Below are 27,342 nucleotides of genomic sequence, written 5' to 3'. Positions count from 1 at the left end.
CCGCGGTGCCTCCGGGCCCAGCGGACCCGTCCGGGGCCCCTTGCCAGTCGGGAGCTTCGGCCAGACGCCGTCGGGTGCTTCCGCCCGACCCCCCGGCGCCGCAGGAACCCACTGGATCCGCTTCGGGATCTGGGTCGTCGCCCCCCGGCGTCGGTCCGTCAGGTGTCACCTCCGGCGCCGTCCTCGGGCGGCGTCATCCCCGATGCCTCCCTCGACCCGGTTCCGGCGTCGGAGCAGCGCTACTGGGCGACGCTCTCGACGGTGCTTGGGGAGTTTTACTTCAAGGAACCGGCCCCATCCATTGACAACCCTGATTATCAGGAGATGGGTGATGAGGAGTATTGGGAGGGGTCTGAGGACCCTCTGACCAGAGAGTGTCAGTCTCAAGAGGACTGGACAGGTGGACATGGGGATGCCAGTGGTCTGGACACCTCACCAGACACTGGTTTTGTCTCACCTCCTACCGTGGCTTCGGAGGAGGGGGCAACCTACAGTGTGGTGCTGATGAGGGCAGCCAAGGCCCTGGGCCTTGAGCTCCCCGTCGCGGCCGTGAGGACTAACCTCAAGTCCTTAAACCGCAGTCAAACTCGGCCGAGCCTCTGCTGCCCTTTAATGAGGGCTTGACCAACGTTCTTTTGGGCACTTGGTCCAGGCCCGCTACGGGTTCGCCCGTAGATAGGAACGTGGCCAGACGCCACCGCCCGGCCCCGGGCGACACATGTTTCCTGTCCACCCACCCCACCCGAGAGCCTGGTCATCCAGGCATCCAATTCCCAGACCGCATTCCCGTAGGCTCCGCCGGACAGGGAATCCAAGAGGTACGAGCAGTTTGGTAAAAAGATCTTCTCCTCCTTTAGTCTGGGACTGCGGTTTTCCAACACCGCATGCCTCTTGGGCCGCTACACCCACTCTCTGTGGGATACGGTTGCGGAAGTGCTGCCAGAGTGTCCGTTGGAGGTACGGGCCAAACTCGGCCAAGCCCTTGTGGAGGGCCGGGATGCAGCCAAATATTCTATCCGGTGTGGGCTGGATACCACCGTCTCACTAGGTAGAGCGATGGCAACGACGGTGGCGGTCAGACGCCACGCCTGGTTGAGGTCCACCAACTTTTCAGCCGATGCCCAAAACACACTGATGGACATGCCGTTCAATGGCCGTCGCCTTTTTGGCGACAAGGCAGACCATGCGCTTGAGCGCTTTAAGGATTCCAGGGCTACGGCCAAGTCCTTGGGCCTCTCGGCCCCGCGGCAGGAAACGGGTGCCTTTCGCTCCTTTCGTGGCTAAGGAAGGGGCGCCCCCACACGTGCTGCCAGCCACACGCCGCATACTAACATCCAGCGCGGTTGCGGCCGTGGAAATCGCCATGGAGGTTGTCGGGGACAACGGCGAGGCCAGTCCACACCCTCCCCCGCAGCATGCGCCTCAAAACCCTCCTAGTCCGTGCTTTTCGGCCCATGTGACGCCAGTGGGGGGCAGGGTTCGCCATCACCACTCTCACTGGCGCACTGTCACTTCGGACAGGTGGGTGCTGCAGATCGTCCGTAGGGGCTACTCCCTCCCCTTCGAGACGACCCCTCAAGCCATGCCACCACAACACGACCGCGTATTGGGGGATCATTTGCGGCTTCTGCAGGAGGATGTTTCGGCCCTCTTGGCCAAGGGGGCCATCGAGCGCGTTCCTGGACCAGAAGTAGGGTGTGGTTGTTACTCCCCCTACTTTCTGGTACCCAAGAAGGGCAAAGGGGGCCTACGCCCTATCTTTGACCTATGGAACGTCAACGGCTTCCTCTGGAAGGAGAAGTTCAAAATGCTGACTCTGGCTCAAGTCTTAGCTGCCCTGGACCCAGGAGACTGGATGGTAGCGTTGGACTTGCAGGACGCTTATTTCCACATCCCTGTCCTGCGGGCCACCGGCGCTACCTGCGGTTCAAGGTAGGTCACGAGCACTTTGTTTACCGTGCTCCCCTTCGGATTTACCAGCGCCCCACGGGTGTTCACGAAGGTGATGGCGGTGGTCGCAGCTCATCTGCGCAGGTTAGGGGTTTCAGTCTTCCCCTACCTCGACGACTGGTTGTTGAAGGCGGCCTCGCCCCAGACAGTGGTCAGCCACCTCCAGACGATGGCAGACCTCTTGCATCAGCTGGGGTTCTCCATCAATGTGCCAAAGTCACACCTGTGTCCCTCTCAGAAGCTCCTTTTCATCGGAGCGATTCTCGACTCGGCGCAGTTTCGGGTTTACCCAACCGAACAGCGGGTTCCGGATATACAGGCTCTGATTCCAATCTTTCAGCCTTTATCCCGAGTTTCGGTCAGGTTGATGCTGCGGCTTCTGGGGCTGATGGCTTCCTGCATCCTTCTGGTGCATCACGCCCGTTGGCGGATGCGGGCTCTGCAGTGGGACCTGAAGTTTCAGTGGGCCCAGCATCAGGGCAACCTGTCCGACCATGTCCTGATCTCGGAGGACACTGCGAGACAGCTGCAGTGGTGGCTCACGGACCGGGATTGGGTCAGCGGCAGATCCCTCTCCCTTCCCCAACCGGAGCACATAGTTGTGACGGACGCGTCGCTCCAGGGCTGGGGAGGCCACTTGGGAGAGGCGGAGATTAGAGGCCTCTGGTCTCCGGCGGAGTCCCGGCTCCATATCAACCTTTTGGAGCTGCGGGCGATTCGTCTAGCACTGAAGGCATTCCTCCCCTCTGTCCGAGGGAGTGTAGTGTAGGTGTTCACGGACAACACCACCGCCATGTGGTACTGCAACAAACAGGGCGGGGTGGGGTCGTGGACCCTCTGCCAGGAGGCTCTGCGCCTCTGGCAATGGCTGGAACATCAGGGCGTGACCCTAGTGGTTCAACACCTGGCAGGTTCTCTGAACGCCAGGGCGGACGAACTCAGCCGTCGGTGCATGATGGATCACGAATGGCGTCTGAACTCGGACGTGGCGCAAGGTCTCTTTCTGCAGTGGGGAGAGCCTTGGTTAGATCTATTCACCACCGAAGAGAATGCGCAATGTCATCAGTTCTGCGCGTTGGAATTTCCAAGGCGGCACTCGCTCGGAGACGCTTTTCGTCGCAAGTGGAGTTGCGGTCTGTTGTACGCCTTTCCGCCTATACCACTTCTGCCCAGAGTGCTGAAGAAGATCAGGCGCAACCGGGCATAAGTCATCCTTGTGGCTCCGGACTGGGCGCGATGGTACTGGTATCCCGAGCTACTCAGTATGTCAGTCGATCCCCCGGTTCGTCTGCCTCTTCAGGAGGACCTTCTGTCGCAGCAGATGGGGACGGTCCTCCACCCAAACCTGTCCAGTCTCCACCTCCATGCTTGGAGATTGAGCGGCGACAGTTGAGGCCATTTGACTTGCCTCCTGAAGTCTGTAACATCATTCTGGCAGCCAGGTGTCCCTCTACAAAGTCGGTATACGCCTGCAGGTGGAACAGATTTGTGGCATGGTGACACAGCAAAGGCTGTGGATCCTCTCTCTGCCCCTCTTTCTGAGGTTCTTCTCTTTCTTCTTTTTCTTGCTCAGCAGGGCTCTGCTCTGGGCACTATCAAGGTCTACCTTTCTGCCCTTCCAGCCTTTTTGAGGCTGCCTGATCAACCTTCTTTGTTCAAGTCCCCTATTGTTAATCGATTCTTGAAAGGCATCACACCTACGTTCCCTCCTGTGCCCTTTGTGATGCCTCAGTGGGACTTGAACTTGGTTCTTACTTTTCTGATGTGCGCTCCCTTTGAGCCACTTCACAACTGTCATCTCCACCTTCTCACTTTGAAGACTGCCTTCCTGGTAGCCATCACCTCTGCCAGGAGAGTGAGTGAGCTCCAGGCTCTATCCTGTACACCTCCCTTCCTTTCAGTCCATCTGGACATGGTTGTGTTGCGGACAAGGCCCTCTTTCCTGCCCAAGGTAGTCACAGCCTTCCACATCGGGCAATCCATCACCTTGCCCACATTATTTCCGCCTCCGCATCCCTCAAGAGAGGAAGAGAGGCTCCACCGTCTGGACCCAAAATGTGCGCTCTCGTTCTATCTGGACCGCACACTCCAGTTCCAGGTGGATGACCAACTCTTCGTTGGTTACGTGGGCGCTAAGAAGGGTAAAGCGGTGCACAAGCGGACCATCTCGCGGTGGATCATCTTGTGTATACAGGCGTTTTACTCCTTGGCTAAGAAGGAACCCCCTGCTGGGCTGAGGGCTCATTCCACTCGGACCACAGCGACTACAACTGCCGAGGGCCGAGGAGTGCCCTTGCGGGACATTTGCCAGGCTGCTACGTGAGCCTCGCTGCACACGTTTGCAAGACACTATTGCCTGGACAGCCAAGTCCGGAGGGATGGCTTCTTTGGCCGTTCCGTCCTCCAGGACTTTCTTCTGTGATTATTGGTTCGCAGACCCACCACCGGGGTTGGTATTGCTGGTGTATCTATTCTAAGGTAAGGAATCTATCACTAACGTGTCTCTTTCAGATGCACAAGTTACTACTTGTGTAACAATATATCTGTAAGATACATTAGTTAGTGATAGATTCCTTACCGACCCACCCATCCTCCCCGTTCTGCGAACCGATATCTAGGGTTAAGGTCATCCCCTTTCAGGGCCCTAGTTTCAAGGCACCAGTGTTGGTTTTTAGCATAGCTCTGCGTTTCTGGCGCGGAAAAGCTGTGTCTAAGAACTGACGTCAGCATGCGGAGGCGGCGTCTAAGTACTCTGACGACGTCATCACGGCGCCCACGACGCCGACGACGGACGTGGAGCCGCAGACGACGCCTACCGACACGTAGGGGTACTGCTACGCAAAATTTTTCGGATCCAGTCTGACGCCTGGGGATATTCTAAGGTAAGGAATCTATCACTAACTAATGTCTCTTACAGATATATCGTTACACAGGTAGTAACTTGTGCATCTCTCATTTCCTAAGTCAGAATACATCTATAGGAAGTTTGAGACACAAATCCATTCAATACAGCACGCAAAAGCTAGGTTTAAGGTAATTGCTATGCCCATATTTTTTTAGAGGGACTGTATTTTAGCTAACAAAGTACTAGAGGCCCGATGTGCAGAGGTATTTTTTGTCCTAACGTTTGTATGGTTAGCAACTACAAAATACTTTTTATGAAATGTGGGAAATTAATTTTGCAAGTAAAAAAAAAAAGTTGTTCCCACTCTCAAAAGGGATTTTGCAACTCTTTACAAATCAGAAATGGGAGTGGGTATCAAAGGACCCTAACTCTTCTATTTGTGAGTTGCAGTGGGATGTATCAGTAGTGTATGACAACAATTGTGGTTGCAAACCGTTTAACCTTTACTGATCCCTAAGTTGTAGTTGTAATTGACTTGCAAAGGGGAAGCTGTCCCCATTGAACAGCTTCTCCTTTGGAAAGCATGTTGAGCGGCCTTCGGGAGAGCAGATAGTTGCTCATGGGACAACTGCATGCTTCCACCATGTCAGCATTTTTTAAAGCAGTCTCTTTAACCTACAAGGTCTGTTTTTAATAAAAATGTTGACAAACTGGGAAAACGAACACAAGGATGGGTGTCTATTGTCCCTGGCAGTCTTCTATCTATCCGTTCACAGCCTTTGGCTGGGGGATTCAAAATGCAACGTGCCTCTTAAATAATCATGAGACAGTGTTTTGCATTCATTTTATAATATGGCTTCTATGTCAGTTATATCACTAAATGAAGGGCAGTTCTCAAGCCACTCGATTTGCACATCCTGGTTTGCAAACTGTCCATTGTCATGCAAAGATGAATTTGCATCAGCATGCAATGGATTGAGATGAGCCAGTGTGGTACTTTTCTGTATATGATTTGCTGGTATTCGAGAGGAAAGAATGTCTCCATACCGGAGCTAGCCCTGTTATTTTTAAACTAAGTTTAAATCAGTTTCGTAGTGTTTCATGATATACTGTGTTGTAAGCCACCACCAGTTTTAGATGGCTCAAGATTACTGGAGAATCGTTGTCAATGGCTGACAGATGATCCTCTATAAGGTTAGATTAAACCCTGTTTGATGTTGTAGATGCCAATGTGATTTGACAGATTATTGTAGCTGCTTAGAAATGTTATCTTCCAGGATTTTGCTGTACAATGGGAGATTGGCTAAACTGGCTATACAATTGTCGTTGGGAGGGAACTCTTGGATCATCTTTTTCTTAAATAGCATGGTTGTTGTCAACAGCTTTAGAGCTTTAAGAGCTGAGCCTTGTTTAAGAGAATCTTTAGGTTTTCACTTAAATCTGGTAGTAGTGTAAAGATGTAGTCCGAGTGTGTCTGAGGTTTTGATTCAGTTAGCTGTTTGAAGAACTAGTTCTTGGTTCATTGGTTTAGAAATGGAAAATGTGACCTTAATATGTGTGTTTGTGTGTGCTTGACTGTCAGAAGTCATAGAGTATTCAAAATTGCATGGATTGTATCTTGAATTGTCTCTATTTTTGTTCAAAATTGAAAACTGCTTAAGAATGGAAAGGACAAAGCACTGAAATGATCACACTTGGTAAGATGAGGTCATGATGAAAAAGAGAGTAGTGGAAAATAATTTTTTGTTGCATATTGTAAGTCTTACCATAAAAATATAGTTTTTGAACAATTCACCTGCAAATGTTTATCTGATGTTCATTTAAAGTAATTGAGAGAGGAATCAGTCTACCAGACTCTTATGGTAGATCAAGAAGAAAAAACAGAATCCGCATACAACAATTAATTGATAGAGCATTTCCTAAAACCAAAGCTTTGCATGCCATTTAAACCTGTAATAATTCATAACCAATAGGTCTCATACTTGAGTAAGACTTTTTGTATGTAGAATTAGAGCTTCAAACGTTTGCCTAAAGTCCTTGCTACATCACCATTACAGTCAAAGAGATCCAAAGGTTTTTAAGGCCTAGAATTTTTAACCAAAAATGATCAAAGTTTGTATGGTTTATTTATTTGTTAGTTGAAGGCTTTTATGTAGTGTATACTAGGCCCTAGAGCATCTAAGTACATTACGTGTAGTACTGCACAAAATATACAATGATCAGGCAGTAATCAGAGGAATGAGCTAATGCAGGAAAGATCATGAAGATAACATCGGAGAAGTTATAGGCAGGAAAAATCTATCTTTGAAGTCAGCAAATTGGGGAAGAAGAGAAGAAATAACAATGTACTTATGCTACACTGGGAAGCAAGCCATACAATAAACATGCAAAGGTGATTCTGCTTTATTTCTGAGAAGAGCCATCTAGTCACCTTTCTAGGTGAAAGGCATTGCTTAGGTGTGGAATCTGGAAATAATTTCTTGACGACTAATCTTGCTGAGTAGTTTGTTAAAAGCTGGAAAGCAAAATATAGTCCGGATTTCTGGGTGGAATGGATTTCCATATTCTTTTTGCAGATTGTGAAAAAGACTGTTTTAATGTGTATTTTTTCTTTAAGCTAGGAAATGCAAGAAGAAGCTAGTCTGTACTTCGGAGTTGGCAAGATCCACAACAGAGTTTCACTTTTTTTGGCAGATAGTGTAGTTGATCAAGTGTATGTGTTAATAGACTAAGATAGCCACATCGAACAAGGATCTTTGCTCAATGTGTAGCCAGCTCATTGAGGACCAGATGGGAGAAAATGTGGTTGGCTCAGTCGGCCCCTGAGCCGAGGCAATCTGTGGCATGCGGGGAGGCTTTATTTGTGGCTAAATGTGTTTTGAGAATACCAGCAAGGATGGCGTTTCCCTTTGACCATCACTAATATGACTCCTTTCAAGTCCTTTACAGGAAGAAAGGATTTTATCCCCTGGATGAGTTTCATTTGGAAGATGGCTATGGACAGAACGTTTGATGTCTGAGGTAAAACCTAGGGATTTAGCATTATCAATGATGGTGAAGTGGCATCCAAGTCCTAGTTTTGTTAATTCTGTCCACTCATACTTTGACAGGTGCATAAGGAGCCCGTGGTGAGAAGAGGAGGAATTCTATCAATTTGGCACATCCAGATTCGTATTTTAACCATCATTAAGTCGAGTCTGAATATATCATTAGAGAGACACTTTTAGGTATAGTTTGGTGTAATCATCATATTGCTGATTGGAGATGCCATTGTCCCTAGACAAGGTGGGAGCTAGAACTGAACTTAGTGGGAGCACTTGAAAGACAGCTACAAGGTATGACAGGGTCACTTTAATCAGTTGCAAATTTTTCTCAAGGTAAGATTTACATCACTTCAGGGCTTGTCCCATTAAAGCAAGCCCTTGGTATTTTGTGAGGTTTGAAGTAGCATTTCATGATCAAACGTATCAAAAGCTGCCAAGAAGTCTATTAGGACAAGAAGGCAGGACTCTCTATTGTCCTTGAGTTGGATGACACCGTAAGCAATATGCAGGACAGCTGCCTTGGTGATGTGGCAAACTCTGAACCCAGATTAGTATTCATTGCATAGGTTATTTTTCGCAAGTGTGTTAAAGCAACTTTCTAAGATTTTGCCATGAAATCCTCAAGATTGTCCGTAGATTTCTTTAGTAAGGGTGAAACTTGGCCAGTTTTAAGGCAGTCATGAGATATTTCTTGTTGCAAGGAGAGATTGATGGGGCTCGCAAACGTGGTAGTAGTGCATTCTACATCACCTTTGCCGATTAGCTGCTAGAGTGTCTAACAAGTGACTCAATAAGTTAAATTAATAAATAATGATTTGCAGTTCAGAGTTTGTGATATCTCTGAACATGGAAGAGTCATTGGATGGTTTCCTACCAGGTTCTAAGATAGGATAATTAGGTATCGGAGGAAGAGAACCTTCAAAAACTTTGGTTTTAGAATTAACCATACTTGCATATCAATCAAATTTGATATCAGGTTTTTATCTTTCTGCTGTAACTTTGGACTGTGTTTGCACTTTGACTATCTCAAAGGGCTTTTAGGTGGATCATTGCGAAAGTTAATTCTGATGGGTACTTGAAACTTGAAAACTTGAAACTTTGGCTTCAAAGACATCGAGTCTGCAGTGGTGATCGTTTTTGAGTTTTCATATTCCCTATTGCTCTGTCTGTATTGTTTACAATCAAGTTGCCCCCTTTCTCGTGTATTGTGTCTGCGTTTCCAGTTACCATTCAGAGCAGTGCACCAGTTGACTCCTGGTCCCTAGGGGCCTCCTCTTTCTTTGGTGTGGTCAGCTCTCAACATGCCTTCCCTTTCATGGAACAAACCCCTTTCGATACTGCCTATGGTGCTGTCCGAAATACCCCAGGGCTGATCTCCACCAGATCTGCAATCTCTGCTTCTAATCCGAGCATAACGAGGCCTCTTGCAGCGCGTCGATCCTTTTGGTAAAAAAAGAGCCTTTGAGACTGCCAGGCCTCTTGCCTTGAGATGTTGCACTGGAGCGCAGAGGATACCCCAGGACCTTGATGGGGAACATCACCCTTTGGCTGCTGAGTAGGAGACTTTCTCTCCCGATAGGAGTGTCGGCTCCGACTTCGTGATTGAAAAGCTCACCACGGCTGAACAGATCGTGAGTACAATTCCGCCTCCCCCCTTGACACTGCTCAGAGCTTCAACCCCCACAATCGGGCATTCAGCTGTTCTGGACCCACAGAAGCAGGCTTCTGGACCGCCACTGCCTTCGGGCCAAGGTCAGCACCAACAGTCAACTTCGGATATCATGCCTAGTGGCAGCTCCGCGCTGAAGAACATCTTAAAACTGAAGCCCTCGGTGCTGCCCCCTTCCAGCTCTGCACTGACCTGACCGTTGGATCCAAAGCCTTCGTTCTTGAAACACAAGTCGACGTCGCTGCCGTATCACTCGGCCCCAATTGGGGGTCTAACCCACAAACCAGTCGAAACGGTCCTCCACAAATTACAAGAGCAGCTTGATGCCCAACAATTACAGATTTTCATCCACCCTCAAATGGGCCGCATTCTCACACAGCCTCCGATGCCGGATCCTCGACCTTCGAAAATACAGCTCAGTTTTGAATAATCTCTGCAGCCCCCTCCTCTTCTAAAGCTGTGAAAAAGCAAGATAAAGCCACCGATCAGATTCTGGACACCGGACTGCCTCATCCCTTTTATAATCCACCCAGATCATCACCTTCCCCTCCACTTTCCATACCTGACCCACTATACTACATTCCACAAGGGTCACCACACTCTGACACAGGGGGACACTCGGGGGCACTTATGGTGTACCCCCACAGGGATACTCTTGGGACTCACATAATGTAGATCCGCCTGCTGATACTGATCCCAATCTCTACCCTGCCTAACCTTATCCACCGGATGGTACCTTCTCTTACTATGAAATTCTATGTAGAGATGCTGCTTTTCACAACATAGAGATGCATAAGGAGCCCGCTGAGGAAAACATTCCCTTTGAGACTCGGTCCTTTGCACATTGCTCTGTGCAGTATCTGCCAATGCTCAAGCCAATTTCTGATATTTTCAAGGACCCGGTTGAAGCCAGAGTAATTACCCCACGGGTTGGTCAAAAAATACAAGGCCTCCCCTCCAGATCCTCTATATAATAGGAGCCAACTCCCAACAGATTTCCTAATAGTTCATACCGCTCTTAAAAGGGCGAATGTTCCGAGTACTAGCGATGATCCTCCACCGGACAAAGAGAAATAGATGCAGCTGGTAAACACAGCACAGTGTGCCAACCATTGACGTATCACCAAATCCATTGGTTTACTCTCTAGATATGACCAGGTCCACTAGGCTGAAAGAAGGAGCTCCTCCAATCCCCCCGAAGGAGCACGGTAAAAGAGGCTGGAGTTGGTCTCGGATGGCAAACTGATTTCTAACACAACCATCATATGAACCCGAGATGCTACTGACACTGCTGTTCAGGGGATTAACTTAAGTCTCCTCCTCTGCTGACATGCCTGGCTCCTTGTCTCTGACTTCAAGCCGAACGTTCAACAGCAACTCCTTAACCTGCCCTTTAATGGGGAGCATCTCTTTGGGCCTTAGGTTGACGAAATGCTCGAGAAAAAAAAATGCAGAAACAGCAAAAGCCATGGCACCTGACAGACTCCTTCCTCACGGGCTTCCTTTCGCTGACCAGCTTATTGTGGATCCTCCAAGACCACCTCCTCAAAAGGCTGTCCTTTCAGCCCCAGCCTGGCCTTTCAGCCCCAGCCTGGCCTTTCAGCCCCAGCCTGCCCAGCCAAATTCCACTAAGGGCTACATCAGAGGTGCCCATTATGGAAATAGAAACAAAGGTAGAGCCAGAGGTAGCCATCCCAGCCATGCATTGACTTGTTACTCCTTCCCCCAGCACACAACACCTATCAGGGGACGTCTGCAGATGTGTTCCCTGCTTGGCAACATGTCACCTCAGAGCAGTGAGCTTTGGACATCATTCACCAAGGTTACTTCCTAGGACTCACCTCCACACCATCCAGCATACCACTTTGATGATATGTCCTTTCCGTGGAACTCCAATGTCTGCTTCAGGAAGAGGTCCAAATGCTCCTCCTCCATAGGCCCATAGAGGCTGTCCCACAACACCTACATGGCTCAGGGGTGTATTCCCTATTATTCCTAATTCCCAAGAAGGACAGGTCCCTCAGGCCCATTCTGGACCTCAGACCCCTAAACAATACATCCTATCAGAACACTTTCAAATTGTCACCATTCAGCATGTCAAACCTCTATTGCAGCAAGGCGACTTCGTGGCGGCACTCACCCTCAAAGATGCCTACTTCCACATTCTGATTAATCAAGTGCATCAACTCCACCTTCGGTTTGTGGTAAGTGGTTGGCATTACCAGTTCAAAGTGTTGCGCTTTGGGGTCACCACCGCAGCGAGGGTCTTTACAAAATTCAGCACATCTACGAAGAACTGGCAGCCATGTATTTCTATACCTGGACGATTGGCTGATAAAGAGTGCAACCCAACTACATTGTCGTGTACAGACTCAAGCCAAAATAGACCTGCTGAACAAATTGTGCTTCACCATCCATGCTCTAAAGTTCCATCTCCAGCCCCTTCAAGTTCAACCATATCTGGGCGCTGTCGTCAATGTAGAGGTTGGCAAGGCATATCCCAGTCCAGCAGGGCAACAGTCTTTCCAAGTGTTGTTCCCTCTTTTTCAGCCAAATCAACAGGTCACAGTAAGGACAGCCGGGATCCTGGTAGGGATGATGGCCTCCTGCATCACCAAATTACCCCATGCAAGATTGCACATGCTTCTACTTTAGGAATGCTTACCATGGCAGTGGTCTCAAAAAGAGCGTCATTGGGAATATCTAGTGTTGATCAGCCCCACACTCCTCACTCTCTACAGTGGTGGAACACCAACAACTTGCTATGGGGGCAGCCCTTTCGCGACACAGTTCAGCAGATCATTGTCCCAATGGACGCATCCGTTGGCGGGTGAGGGGTGCACCAACAAAATCTGACTGTCCAGGACAAGTGGGGCTCCACTTACAGAGACCCTCTCATCAGCTATGTGGAGCTGAGGGGGGCGTGGCCAAGCAACATGGCCTACAGGACGTGAGCTCAGCCAGCTCCCATCCGACGGACCCAGAAATCCTGTAAAATCATCCTGTTTGGGCTCCAAGGAAGCTGAGGCGTGGGTCGGAAGTTCTCCTCGTGCTGTGGACACCCCTGCCGATGCGAAATCTCCGGCAGCAATCGCTAAATTCATCTACGACGCCCGGACGGTATTGCCCGGCCTGGTGTCTACGCGAGGCCGGGCCTTGAGGCCTGCCCGGGCTGCGACCTTGAGTGGAACTCAGAGCGGTGAGGCACGCGGTGACCCGGGGGGCTGCCGACACTGAAGACACTACTCAGGGAGGCCCCGCCGAGAGGGCCCCCATGCTGTGAGCAGCCCCCGGAGGGAGGATTTGACAAGAGCTTCCGGTGGGGGCAGGGCCTAGCTCGAAGCCTGCACCTGCCGGGAGCGGACTTCACGGAGGAGCTCCCCGAGCGGGGCGGGGGATTTTGGTGACCCGGTGGAGGTCCGGGGCCCTGGGGCAACCGCCGGAGGTCCGGACTCGTCTTTGTGGGGACTTCCCCCCCGGCTAGGTGGGATCCTGAATATCGCCCACGTGCCCTGACGCCGTGTTCGGACCCTGGGTCGAGCGTACCCTGAGGAGCCGGAGTCCCTGACTGATATAGGTCGTGACGGGGGACACACGACCTCCCGCAGGTGGGGCCTGGAGCTGGACATCTGAGTCCCTGGACTATCGGGCGACTTTGGTGCAACAGGGGCGGGACCTTGATATCCTGCTGGTGAGCTACCCTCGCTGCTGGGGGTGATTCTTTGGCAATGCGCAAGGACAAGATGTGCCGCTCGATGCAGCCCAATACGATTACTCAATATACCACTCAGAGACTGCCACCCAGAGGATCGCACGCCAGTCGGGTCAAGACGAGGGGGCGGACGGCCCTGGCGAACCCTCCCGGGCGGAACTGTTGAAGGCGATACAAGGCTCCCATACTGTGTTAGAGAGGCAGATAGAGACGGTCTCGATAGACGTCAATCTGTTGCGGACGGACCTCCAGAAGGTTGCGGATAAGGTCTCGGACGCTGAGGGCAATATTGAACAACTGCAAGCCGAGGTGGCCTCCCTCAAGAAGACGGTCACGCACCTCACGGCAACGACGAATGCCTTGGAGCGGAGGGCCGAGGATGCAGAAGGGAGGGCGCGTCGCAGCAACATAAGGGTCTTAGGTGTTCCGGAACGGACGGAGGCTGGTAATGCTGAGCGTTTCTTGGAACATTGGATCCGAACGCAGCTGTGTCCGCGGGGCATGTCGGATGTCTTCGTCATCGAACGGCCCTGGTCCCGCCGCGCCCGGGGGCCCCTCCGAGAGCGCTGATCGCCAAGATACTGAACTATCGAGATCGAGACTGCATCCTGCGAGCGGCGAGGGAAACGGCGAATCTTACTATTGACAATAGTCGGGTTTCCATCTATCCTGATTATACCCAGCAGGTTCAGGAGCAACGGAAATCCTTCCTGGGGGTTAAACAAAAGCTCCGGGAGATGCAGTTGCAGTACATGCTGCTATACCCGGCCAAACTTAAAGTACTCTTGCAAGGGAAGGCACACTTCTTTGAGTCCCCAGAGGAGGTATGGGAGTGGCTGGAGATCAGAGGCGACGACCTTCCACTGGGAGAACGCGGTGGCCCCCGTGAGACATGGGGAACCCAGCCTCCGCGGAAGGGCCACAGCAGACGGAGACGCCGCTCAGGGACAGCGATTACTGAGGAAACTAGAGTCATGGTGGGTGAGGATGGCGCTATGCTCCTGAAACCTTTGCCTGCACAGAATTGAGTGGTGGCCCAGAACCCACACGGACCTGAAGATGTCCTGGTCCCGGACACGTTGCAAGGTACAGTGCAGGACACTATTTTCACAGCTCCGGTGATCCCGGAGACCGGGGGAGCCGAGTCCCTGGCGGAGACGATTCCGCCCTGAGGTGATATGTGGGCTGAATGTTGTTTGAGTCAGGCCTGAGAGGCCCTTGGGATGTCCTGAGTTCAACATTTAATGCCAGTGGCCCAAGACATTTGAACCTCTGTTGCTGGATGGGGCAGAGGGGCATCATCTCGGTGGATGGAGCGTACAGGGTGGGGGGAGTGTATGTATGCCTGGGGCCGTGCCTGAAATGGGGCTGGTGTGCCTTGTTGAGCCTAGTGATCTTCACATTGCTATTGGGTCGCACGGGGAGCTGGGAGGGGGGGTGGTTCTGGTTCTGTTTTTTGAGAGTGAGTGTTGTGTGGGGTGAATGGGGTGGCTGTGTACGTCCTGGCACCATCAGGGGGAGGGCAGGGTAGCATATTTTGTTTTTGCTGTCATCTTGCTTGTGGGTGGGGGTGGGAGGATGTGCTCTACGGGGTTTGAGGCGATGGGAGAGTTGGGGGGGTTGGGGGAGCTGTTGGGGGGAATCGTTGCAGGCATCAAGTGTGTTACTGTTCGGGCCCAGGGGTGGCGGATCACAGAAAACAGAGCTGGCGGCCCGGATGGGCGCTACCAACGATTACGGGATATATATTCTTAACCTGGAACGTGCGGGGCTGGGCACTTGTACCAAAAGACACAGGGTCCTGTCCTTCCTCCGATGACACGGAGTCTCCGTTGTTTGTCTGCAGGAGACTCATTTAAATGAGGAGGGTGCACAAAAGTTGTCCAAGAGATGGAGGGGCTAAGTGTTCCACTCCTCCTTTTCTACGTATGCTAGGGGGGTTGTGATCTGGGTGGCCCCTAGAGTCCCCTTTGCCGTCCAGTATGCAGAGGCGGACATTAATGGCAGGTACCTGTTCTGATGGGTGAAGGTGGATGGGAGAGATTTTTCGATATTAAATTCGTATGCGCCTAATGTGGACGATCCTGACTTCTACCCCCATCTCCAGGAGGTCCTTTTTTCAGATCTGGACGCCCCCCTCCTCTGGTATGTGGACTTTAATTTTGTGTTAGACTCAGTTTTGGATAGGCACCCGCCCCGTACTGGTACGAAACCACGCATGACAGCCCGACTCCGGGAGGTGATGCACAACTTGGGGGTCGCTGATGTGTGGCGCTTAGATAACCCTACACAGAAATTGTACACATGTTACACCCCGACACACAACACCCATAGTAGGCTGGACAGGGTCCTCGCCGCTAATATTGACGCGTCTCTTTCCTTAACGGTTACCCATCAGGCTCGCTTCCTGTCGGACTACTCACCAGTGACGTGCATCGCTCACTGGGACAATCAGCCCTCCCGCCCTCGAAATTGGAGGATGCCGATGGACCTCTTGCAGGACCAAGTGGGGAGGGATCATGTGGAGGCCGCCCTGAACAACTACTTAGACTTGAACTGGCAGGGGGGGTGACATGCCCTGCTCGACTACATGGGATGCTCTGAAAGCGGTGATACGTGGCAAATGTATGGGCCTCACTTATGGGGTCCGGAGGCAACTGCCCCGTGAATAGCGGGAAGCGGGAGATGATCTTCTGCGCTGTCAGACTCTGTCGGATCCCGATATTTCGGACCTGGAATCGGAGCAGACGGCCCGTGTGTGTGTGCATGACATACTTACTCGCCTGGATAAATACACTCTGGGTCAGTATCGACAGCGTCTCCATCGGGAAGGGGACAAGTCTGGCCGGCTGTTGGCCTGGTTTCTTAAGAGAGAGTCCGCCCCGGAACGGATAGTTGCTCTAAGGGATCCTTCGGGGGACATGGTGCACTCGGAAGCAGGTATTCTCCGAGTCCTCCAGTCCCACCTGCAGATGGTATATGCCGCGGACCCTTAGGTTACGGAAACCTCCTATCAGCCTTATCTTCAGGGGCTGACTCTCCAGGCCCTCCTGAGGGAGGCCGCAGAGGAGTTAGATGAGGTTTTGTCGCTTCGAGAAGTGAGGATAGCAATGGCCAGCCTGCCGAGAGCTAAATCCCCTGGGAGCGACGGTTCCCCGCCTAAATTTTATCAGGCATTTGGGGATGTCCTTGCCCCCCTTCTCCTACAGTATACCTCGAGGCGCTGGATTGTGGCGCCCTTCCGCCCACCATGAACCTGGGTGAAATTTGCATGATCCTAAAGCCGGGTGGGGACACCCGCGATCCCGCGGCGTTCCGGCCCATATCTATGATAAACACGGACGTGAAAATCCTGACCAAACTGTTGGCCACCCGACTGGCGCCGCACATGGCCCAACTGGTGCATCAGGACCAGTGTGGGTTCATCCCGGGCCGCAACACCTCAATGAATCTACGGCGATTGAACCGTATACTCCACGAGGTGGGTGGTGGGGAGTATCGCCAGGTCCTGGTATCTATTGACCTTGCCAAGGCGTTCGATACCGTCGACTGGGGGTACCTGTTGGAGGTGCTCCGGTTGGTAGGTAAAGGAGCCGTATTTTGTGACTGGATCCGTATCCTTTACAGGCATATAAATAGGCAATGTAGACAATAGGGTGACCTGTTAAAGGGATAATACAAGGAATGGTTAGACATTAAAAAAAGTCCATCGACTTATTGCTTGCTCTAATTAAATTAGTCTTGCAGGTAAGAGTCTTTATGCTTTCAACTCTCAACTGTCGACTGCGTTTCAACCCCAAAGGCAGCTACAGGTTCATGATTATGGCAATAATCAGTTTTCAGAGCAAAAGTAGATCTCAGGTCATTTATGGAAGGAGATCTGGAAAACTGGTCTGAGACGATCCTGAGTTTAGACTGGAGTAAGAGTGAGTATAACCAGGGCCTCTGGAATTATACGAATGGGCAACCGCCACGCTTTTCTTCGCATCATTATAGATTTGCCGTATTTGCCACATCATCCATCATCTGCTGCATATTCTGCAGATTTTAACAACAAAATTGTTTCCAGTTCAAACGGTTCAAAAGTCACTAAAAACACAGCAGAACGTGTTGCTGCGCTGTGAAAGGCCCTTTGCAAATGTTTACTGGCCACCTTTGTGTTGCTTATTGCATATTTGGGTGTTAAACTGGTACTAATGAGGTGCACCCAATGCCCAGACAGTATTAAAAAGTATAAAAAGTGCAAAATAATGAAGTAATACTATCCCGAAATCTACTGCATTACTCCACATAATTTGCCTTTTCTTGCTCCATCATTTACTCAATCCTGCAGCATGATTTGGCCCTCTCCCGACACATAATTCCAGTGGGCCTGAGTATAACTCAGCAACACCAGGTCCAAATTAAACTTGGGGTTTTGATTTCAATAAATCAATGTGGCAGCCACTTAAGTCCTGTTCATGGGAAAAAGAGATTAAATCTGTCAGTCCGTCCTGGTTGGGATCGCGGACATGAAAGAATTAAACTCCTGCAGTGAGTTCAAAGAATGAGCATGGGAGAATACTATTTCACACGGGCCAAATATTCTACCACTGCATTGGCACCAGGAGTTCCTGTCCAAGACACCTGCCAGGCAGCTATGTGGACGTTCCTCCATACGTTCACAAAGAACTATTGTCTGGACAGCCAAGTCCGCTGAGAGGGACACTTTGCCAGCTCAGTCCTGCAGGACTTTCTGGTTTGAATCCGTTCATACATCCACCTCCTATAGGTACTACTTTGGGATCTATTCAAAAGGTGAGGAATCTGCAACTGGAAGTCACTATCAGAAGAAGAAGTTACTTACTTTCAGTAACGCTCTCTCTGGTAGAAACTCTATCTAGCCGCAGATTCCACGCCGACCCTCCCATCCTCCTCAATTTTTGATTGGACTCCATCACGCAATATTAAGATCCCAAGTTTATGAAGTTGCACACTTATCTACCAGATTGTTTTTGGACTCCACGTCTGGAGGCGGCGGACAGTCTTGAAAGTAACTGATGTCTTCACACAGGAATGGAGCCTATATAGGCCCAGAATAAAACTTTTGGAGTGGAACAGTGTCAGTGTGAGCCTCATGGCACCACCTTCCATTATGCAATGGCACTGCTGAAAAGCTTCCAGATCCTGTCTGACACCTGGGGAATATTCAAAAGGTGATGAATCTGGGCTAGATAGTCTCTACGGGAAAGAGTGTTACAGAAGGTAAGTAACTTGTTCATTGGAACTAATACATTAATTTTGAAAATATGGAATTGCATTCTCGATTTTCTTAGGTGCTTCTTGTGGGATTTTTAGAATTGCTCAGGGATAAGTTGACCGTGCACTCAAAATGTTAGGATTCTATAATCTCTTCATCAGCCTTTGACGAAAGAATTTAAACTACAAAAGCTGATATTGCATTTGTAACCCAATGTACCCTTTGATCGCCCTTTAAAAAGCATTTTACACAGATATCGGTTAGGGTAGGAATAAAATAATCCGACCTCAGTCCGTGCATTTTTCAGATCTAAAAACAGTACAGCCTTTCATTCAAGGTCCTTTCTTCACACTACTCTGCCCACCCTAATACAATGAAAGAGTACACCGAGAAAAGCTACTGGAGATTTCTGGATGCTACCAAAACAGGCCATAAAAGATTAACCGACTGTACAAGGTGGGGTTTTATCTGAGGTACTTTCTAATCCTCAAAAGAGAAAACAAGACATTTAGACCACATTTGACTGTTGAGCTCTTAACATGTATGTGAAAAAGGAAAAAAATCAGGTGGTGTACATGGTACCTATCTTAATGTTGTTAGCTGAAAAGGAGATGGCACCCTGGAGTATGCAAGATTCATATTTCCTTATTCATTTTGCCAGTAAATAGGGTCTATCTGCATTTCATGGTCTAAAATCTGTGATTTCAGTTCAAATTCCTGCATTTTGGCCTCACATTAGCACCATGAGCAGTTGCAAAGTTATTAGTGATCAAGCTCTTCCTTTGTCTTCGCAGTGAGTGCAGGTATTTTCTTACCTAGAACTCAAGAAAAAGGATGTTTTCTGTTGCGCAAGTTGGGATTTTCAGTGAAGTTCAGTATATTGAAACAGTGAGTGGCACATAAAGACAGCTCTGCTCAGGTTAACAAAGTAAAACATTCTATTTGTTTCTTCAATAGTTTGGGTCAGGCAAACCAATTTTCACAGGTTGCTTTATCTCATGGTGTCCTTTCTTCTGTTGGTACTGCACGAAAAATTGTGAGTTAACTTGTCACAGTGGTCCCTGTGCACTTCATGTCTTGGTCAGCGTACAAGTCTCTTGATGATGACATGGAATTTTCCTAAGATATGATTAGGTGGAGAAGACAAGGAGAATTAGTGGAGGGGGGGGGCACCAGGATTCATTAGCAAGAGTGGTTAAAGTTATGATAGAGGCATCCGTGGTGGGATGGAGAGCAATTTTTGAGGATTTTGATGTCATTCATATTTAGTAATGAAGAGGCTTCCCCATATCAGTATATTGGAGCTCAGAGTGATTTGATTGGCTGATACGGACGGCGGTCCAAGGAATTCCCTTTGGCACCAGCGCATGTGTAGCAGTATATTTTATCCCACAGAAAGCACAACATAGTTATATATTTTTACATATGGCTCGAGTTAGACATTTATTAGATGAGCAAGAAGCTATAAATCTTGCAATTGTGGCATAATGGCGACCCTGAAGAGCTGAAACGGGTTGCTGAAGGGGACCGCTGTTTTTGGCCGCTGCCAATCTCTAAACCCATATCGCCACCCACGAGGAGCAAAACTACACTACCCAGAAGCCTGTGGCGCTGCCTTAGCGCATCACTAGAGAGTGCCAGGAGGTGCTTAAATTAGAGGCAAGCCCCACGCAGCGCGGGACGCTGTAGTTGTTCTTTTCTTCCCTTCCGGATTGCTGAGGTTGCTGAAGGGGACCGCTGTTTGTTTGTGGCCGCTGCCGGTCTCTGAGCCCATATCGCCACCCACGAGGAGCAAAACTACACTACCCAGAAGCCCGTGGCGCTGCCTTAGCGCATCACTAGAGAGTGCCAGGAGGTGCTTAAATTAGAGGCAAGCCCCACGCAGCCCGGGACACGTGCGGGCGTGCCTGGGCACTGCCAGGGCGAAGGGCGGGCCCGTCCCGCGCCCCTCATCGACCGGAAGAGGCTGGGCTGGGCCACCCCCCTAACGCTACACTAAGTAAGACTTTGAGTAGGATTGCATGTTATATTTTCCATTGGCATTGTGTATTATCCTTAAGCTATTTTGGTATAGACATGAATAAGAATATACAGAAAAAGGGGGCAGGAGTGGTTGGGACCTTGGATGACTTCCTAAACCGTGCAGAAAGTGAGCTCTTGCATGAAATTGAGATTACTGAAAGGGAGGCATTCATTAGACCCTTTGAGCCTACCCCCTGGACAAGCTGTCATCAAAGGTCCAAATTCTGGACCTAGAATGTGCTCTCAATCTACAATATTGTCTAGTGGTAGACCCCAGATAGACCCCCTTCCCCACCGGGCCAATGATGTGAGGACTGTTAGCACTACTGCAGCGTTTGATAGTAACGCCCGAACAAGAAAAAAAAAGCAGTAATAGCGCCTGGTACAGCATTTCAAACAAGGAAAAGGAAAGCATGTAATGCCCCGAGAACGAGTGCTCAGGTTGCTAAAGTTGCTAAAAATAGGAGCACGGGTTCAGTAAGGGGAGGGTCTACTATGTCTTCTGCTGAGCTAGCTCCCACCGGGGACAATGTACCAGGTATGAATCGACCACCGCCTGGACAGCTAAACTTAAATTCCAAAGAGCTTAATGAAGATTCTATGAAACAACTTAAAAGATTTACTTACAGTTTTATTGGATCCTCTATTGTGTAGACTAAATGTTATAGATCAAAGATTATCCAAAATAGAAGATCATTTATTTAAAGTATCTGCCAACCCCATATGGAGTGGTACCAGTGAAGCTTTAGGTAACTCAGTGAATTCTCAAGTACAAATCACGGCCCGTGTAGAGCCTCCAAACCTTACCTGTCCTTCGGTGTGCCCAAATAATCTTCCTGCTCCGGTGTCAATAACATCCAACGCTTTACATCCATGTAATCAATCATCTAATGCCCCTGTGTTGAGGCCTCGGGTGGAGGGCAGTGGCGAAAAAATCCCAAGGTTTTTTTTTAGATCTTCCCCCAGAGGCAACTCCTTACACCATAGTGTTGGGAAATGCACCGCATTTGGGACCACTTGAGGAGGAACATTGGTCCTCACTTAAAAATAAGGCCCTTCTTTTTTTGGATGCAAAAACGGGGCTTGGGAATCACCTATTTGATGAATTTCTGATGGTCAGAAGGGTGGCTTGGGTGGGCAAATCTGTAAAAGGTATGGCCGGGGACAGGATAGTCATCAGTTTTAGGTCCCCTAAGCTAGTTCGGTGTATGTTGGAAAGGGCAACATCACCCTTTATTAGGGAAGACGTTATAAACGTTCTTCCCTTGGGGTTTTTCTACCGAACAAGCTTATCTAATAGAGGGGGTACCCATAGGAATCAGGGTCAAATGTTGGGACCAATCAACTATGCTGTCCCAATTCGTAATAGATATGAGGCTGTGAGTTTTTTTAGAAGAAAATGATTGACTGGGGTACCTATCCCAAGATTATGACTGTGTGCACCCAGTTAACAGGGATTCAGTAAAGATGGGTTTCATCAAACTTAGTGATCAACAGAGGGGTTTTCAATTGGATATAGACACTCCCTTAGATGGCCAACCGTCCAATGAAACTACTACAGAAGCTGATGAAAGTTCCCTAGTACTATATCAAGATGTAACAAGCTCACAAATAGTCAGGGGTGACATGTGTGATGAGGAAAGACCTAGTGTGGTGCAAAATGGAGGAGTTATTCAGAATGAGGAACGTAACTTCTGTCTTATTTCATGGAACATAGCTGGTTTGAAAAATAAACTGCAGTCAATGGATTGGTGGTCTTCTATTGATACCAATGATGTTGTGGTTTTACAAGAGACTTGGTTAGTGGACCCGGTGTATAGATCTGGTTATATTAATTGCTATAAACCTGCCATTGCTGCGCAAAGGGGGAGACCAATGGGGGGCCTTATCATCTGGGTAAGGCAGAGTGATAGGTATTCAGTCCAGCAGCTGGATACGGAAGGAAATGATATATCGGTTATAAAGATAAGAGGAAATGGTGCAAAGGACCTTATAATTATCAATGTATATGCAAGAGAGTTAGCCGGAGTGAAAGGCTCCGGTACCATCGTCCTTTTAGATTCCTATCTTAATATGTATAAAGGAGTGCATGATATAGTGGTCGCTGGCGACTTTAATTGCACCTTTGAGCCATTATATTTAAATGATATTGATCTAGAATATGAGGAAGATCTGTTATGGAAATTTCCCCTATTACCCTTGGCTCCGTTTAAGAAATGGTCGCACTTAGTTATATGCCTGGAGCATGGACTTAGAGCGACCAATGGGAGGACCATTTCGGACAAGAATGGGTCCCCAAGTTATAGCTGTGGGACAAGAAGTAGTCGTATCGACTACATTCTTGTTAATAAGGAATCTTGGCCTAATATAATTGACAAGATCATTGTGGTGAGGGTGGAGAGTGATCATAACCCCCTGGTGTTGAAAATGGTATGTGTGGGTAAAAACTTAGATCTTGTGCCCCCACCGGGAGTAGAAATTCATTTAAGTAATGTACCAGAAGAGTAAAATGGTCAGAAATTATACTAAAGCATGACCAATTGGAGGCCATAAATGCACTGGCGTCCAAAGCTACGGCAGATCTCATAAGTTGTCAAGATAATCCAGGTAATGAGTCCAAAGTTACTCTGGTACATAATGTTCTTTTTAACAAGCTGAAAGGCTATTTTATTTCTAAAATATTACATAAGAAAGAGCCCTCAAAGGTATCCGTAGATTCAAGGTATGGGAATACATGCAGGGTGGCTTACAAAGCACTAGCTTTGGCAATCAGATCAAAGAATAGGGATAGTATCCACCAAGCTCGAGTAGAGTATAAGCTGACTCAACTCAAAGCCAAGAAAGATTGGGATGAAGACTATCGGCAAGAGTTGTATAATGCCAGCTTAGATAGGAATATGGTTGGATTCTGGCATTTGTTGAAGTGGGGCAAGGGTAGAACCTGCCAACCACCTATAAATCATGTAGCGCCCGAGCACAGGGGCCCTTGGTTACTCAAGCTGATATTCCTGTATTGTGTTTTACCAAACAGGAAGTAGAAGCCGCCCTTAATAGTGTACGAAGCGGCAGAGCTCCTGGGCTTGATTGTGTCCCTGCAGATCTGTTTCTGCACAATAAGGTAATTTGGGTAACTTATATACAGACTCTTGTAAATGCGATTGCAAAGGGCTCCACAATCCCTGAGTCATGGAAAGGTGCAGAGATTTTACCTATTTTTAAAAAAGGGGATAGATCAGATCCGAGTTACTACAGGGCCATCAGTTTAATTGACTGTTTACAAAAGGTGACAGCTAGGCTTGTACTGAGTCTTATTCAAGATTGGATCGATGATTGTAATATCCTCTCCCTGTTACAGGCGGGGTTTCGTTCACACCAGAGCACAATAGACCAGGTTTTTAGATTTGTTTTAATTTATTGGCGTATTGCGATCCTTAATGGCGGGAGATTATATGCTGCTTTTATAGACCTAAAGTCTGCTTTTGACTAGGTTCCTAGAACCAGGTTGTGGGATGTTTTAGCCTAACAAGGCTTGCCCAGGGACTTGTTGGCTTTTCTGATAAGACTACACAAAGCAAATTTTGCCCAAGTCCGTTGGGGCCAGCATGGCCAAGTGACTGATAGTTTCCAAGTCGAAAGAGGGGTCAGGCTCCTACACGTTTTCGGCAGTGAGCACTGACCTGACTATAGCTTTTACATTGTGAAGACTCTACACTGAATTTACAGTTCTTCAGTCGTATCTATTGTATTTTTTGAAAACATTAAGAACAAACCATTAGCCTTGAGAAAGTCATTGTACTTACCAGGTACAGACAAAACACGTGTTGGCTGTTCTTTTTATTGGATATGTGTTGGAAGAATAATAAAAGCAACATCATATACTGAAGGTTTGTGGACTGTTCATCTCATCCTGTGGAACCTCTGGATGCCCTGCATTGTATAAGGACCCTTGGAAATTGTTTATTTAATCATCAGGGACATAAGTCCTTGAAGATTGGGTTGTGTTTAGGACCTACTACATTGTTTATCGGTGTGCTGCATAAGCTGATTTTCTTGTGAATTTTTCCAGCAGGTTCTTTTTTCAATCTGCTCACTGCACTTTTGGGTAGTGGGTGCTCACAGCCTTCTTAGCACCCCGCAGTACTCACAGCTACTGTTTACTTATCACACCATTTACTGGATTTTTAAATATTTGTTCTCTCTTTTGATGTGCAGTCCTTTCCCAGGTTGGGAACACTACTACCTTCTTGTCTAATTCTTTCTTTGAGTTTTCAATGTTTTCTGAATTGTTGAACTAGCTGGTAAATAGCTTCCCTACTTCATTGTATTTTACCACTCTGTGGGACCTCACCTTGGTTTGGGCCCAATTGATGCCACCTCCATTTGAGCCTCTGTGCAAGTGTGATGTGAAGTATCTTACCTTAAAGTCTGTTCTGATGTGATTCAGAAAAGTAGTAATGTGATTACAGGGTACAATTGCAAATAGACTATTGAGATTGTGGGATATTAAGGGTCCCTAGACAACTGGACCAGCAATATGGCCTAGGTTACCTTGTAAATGTAACTCCTTTGTGGCGCCTCCTAAAGCTTGCGCTCTGTGAGCTTGGTACGGCGCCAAGCTACTGTTTACTGATGGGCAACAAAGTAAGGCATTGATGCTTGTAATATGTCTGTATATTGATCATCCCATGCATACTACCCAAAACAATATTGGGAAAAAAGTACAATGGGATCTTTGTAAAATAAGTGTATAGAGCACAATAAAAACATGTAATGGCAAAAAAGTCTGTTCTGATGATAATTAGGTCAGTAAGGTCGCTCCTCTGATTCATCTGGGTATCGTAGCGCTATACTGCTCACTACCGCTTAGAATCATTTGTGCATTGCTCACTGACAAGATCGTGGCGCCATCCTGCTCACTGCCGCTTTTAATTATTGAGCTTTACTCTCATTGACTTTATCGTTAGCGCTGTATTATTCACTGCTGCTTTTAATTAATTGCATTGCTCGCATTGCTTATTTAAATTATCTGTGCCTGATTGTGCCGGTGCCACTGCCCATAGCATAGCGATATTGCAGATTGTGCCCCAATCTCGTCCTGTTTGGCTTTTGTTTTTGCTGCCATCTTGTTGTTGTGCCTCCTAGCCCATTTCTTCACTCCGCTCCCGCCTCCCAGCTGCTCCTCCCTCGCTCCGCCCCCTTCACTATCCACTTATGTCAGAGCAACATACGGTTACGTGCAGCGGGCGCGCCAAAGGTAAGCCCGTCTACGCCCGTCCGCGCCTGAACCGTGCCCAGCGCCAGGCCCCCTGGTCCCCGCAAAGTCCACTCCACCCGCATAACGTACGCCGCCGCAACCCTCTCTGCACTCATCTCCGGCCGTCTCCCAGACTGCTACCAAGCCGCCCCAGGACACACCCATGGACCCTTCATCTGCCACTCCTGCAAGTTCGACTGTATCAGGACCCACACTAAATCCACAAACGCCAAACAGAGCTCCGACACTAATGAAGTGCATCCTGCTCAACACCCGATCTGTCCACAAACATGCCACTGAAATATGGAACCTACTAGACACCAATACGCCGGACGTCGCCTTTCTTACAGAAACTTGGATGAACGCCTCATCAGCACCCGACATCGCCATAGCCATCTCGGACGGTTACAAGATCATTCGAAAAGACCGCGTCAACCAAACAGGAGGAGGCATAGCCATCGTCCATAAGAACACCATCCGCATCACAACCAGCTCCGACGACAACCTCGCAGCCGCCGAACACCTTCACTTCCAGATTCACACCGACCCTAAGACCACACTCAGAGGCACCCTCATCTACAGACCACCAGGACCCCGCACACAATTCAGCGAAGACATCACCGACTTCATCCGCCCACACGCCCTCCCCTCCGAGGACTACATTCTACTAGGGGACCTCAACTTCCACCTGGAAAAGAACAACGACAGCAACACCACCACCCTTCTGGACAACCTCGCCAATCTCGGACTCGAACAACTGGTTAACACCCCCACCCACTACGCCGGTCACACGCTTGACCCAATGTTCTCCAGCAAGCACATCATCTTCAATCACGCCACAGAACTCCATTGGACGGACCACTGCTGCGTCCACTTCAATTACAGAAAGACCAAGACCCACCACCACCCACAGCAAATACCCCGCAGAAACTGAAACAAAATTACCACCGACCAGCTCAACACTTCGCTTTAGCAAAACCCTCCCGCCAAGTCACTGGACCCAAATATAGCAGCCATCAACCTCACACAATGGATCACACATACCGCTAACGAATTAGCACCCTTGAAAAACAATCAAAACAAGCCAGGTATCAAAAAAGCCCCCTGGTTCAATGACTAACTTAAGAAATCCAAAAAGATCTGCTGCACCCTCGAGAAAGCCTGGCGAAAAAACCCAACCACAGACAACATTACCGCCCTCAAGAACGCCACCCGCAAACACCATCAGCTAATCCGATCCACCAAGAAATCCGCATTCAAGGATCGACTCGACAACAACGCCCACAACAGCAAGGAACTCTTCAACATCGTCAAAGAGTTTACCAATCCCAGCGCCGGCACCAATGACATCACTCCCTCTCAAGACCTCTGCGACTCTCTAGCCTCATTCTTTCACAGCAAAATCTCTGACATACATAACAGCTTTGGTGACCAGTCCACCCCCCTCACCACCACTGAAGCCCACCACCACCACCCTTGACGCCTGGGACCCAATCAGCACCGAAGACACCATCCGCTTGATGAACTCCATTGACTCCGGATCACCAACCGACCCATGCCCCCACCACATCTTCAACAAGGCCGACTCCATCATCGCACCCCATCTC

At 48.9% G+C, this 27,342-nt stretch overlaps 1 protein-coding gene across 1 annotated transcript in view; it reads left to right on the top strand.

Annotated features, from left to right (window-relative positions):
* Positions 1-27,342, top strand: part of SART3 (spliceosome associated factor 3, U4/U6 recycling protein) — a 651,822-nt gene that overhangs the window by 517,632 nt on the left and 106,848 nt on the right. The gene's annotated exons all lie outside the window — the stretch shown is intronic.

This window comes from Lissotriton vulgaris, chromosome 11 (assembly GCF_964263255.1).
Source record: "Lissotriton vulgaris chromosome 11, aLisVul1.2, whole genome shotgun sequence".
Taxonomy (NCBI): Eukaryota; Metazoa; Chordata; class Amphibia; order Caudata; family Salamandridae; genus Lissotriton; species Lissotriton vulgaris.
The sequence above is the reverse complement of the archived record's forward strand: the minus strand, read 5'-3'. Positions and strand labels throughout refer to the sequence as shown.